The sequence below is a fragment of the Lupinus angustifolius genome, chromosome LG18 (assembly GCF_001865875.1).
Source record: "Lupinus angustifolius cultivar Tanjil chromosome LG18, LupAngTanjil_v1.0, whole genome shotgun sequence".
NCBI classification, from domain to species: domain Eukaryota; kingdom Viridiplantae; phylum Streptophyta; class Magnoliopsida; order Fabales; family Fabaceae; genus Lupinus; species Lupinus angustifolius.
Genome location: NC_032026.1, coordinates 5,317,344 through 5,317,623, shown reverse-complemented (window position 1 = coordinate 5,317,623; position 280 = coordinate 5,317,344).

The window sequence follows — 280 nt, the reverse complement described above, 5'->3', positions numbered from 1 at the left end:
AAAATCATAAATTTAATAAGTTCTGTAATAAACATGGTATTATGCATCAGTTCTCAGCTCCTCATACCCCTCAACAAAATGGAGTTGTTGAGAGGAAAAATAGAGTTCTAGAGGAACTCGCAAGGACTATGCTAAATGAAAGCAAGGTCCCAAAGTATTTCTGGGTTGATGCAGTTCACATAGCATGTTATGTAATTAATAGAATATTACTTAGACCTACTTCTTCAAAAACACCTTATGAAAATTTTAAAGGTCGAAAACCAAATATTGCTCATTTTCA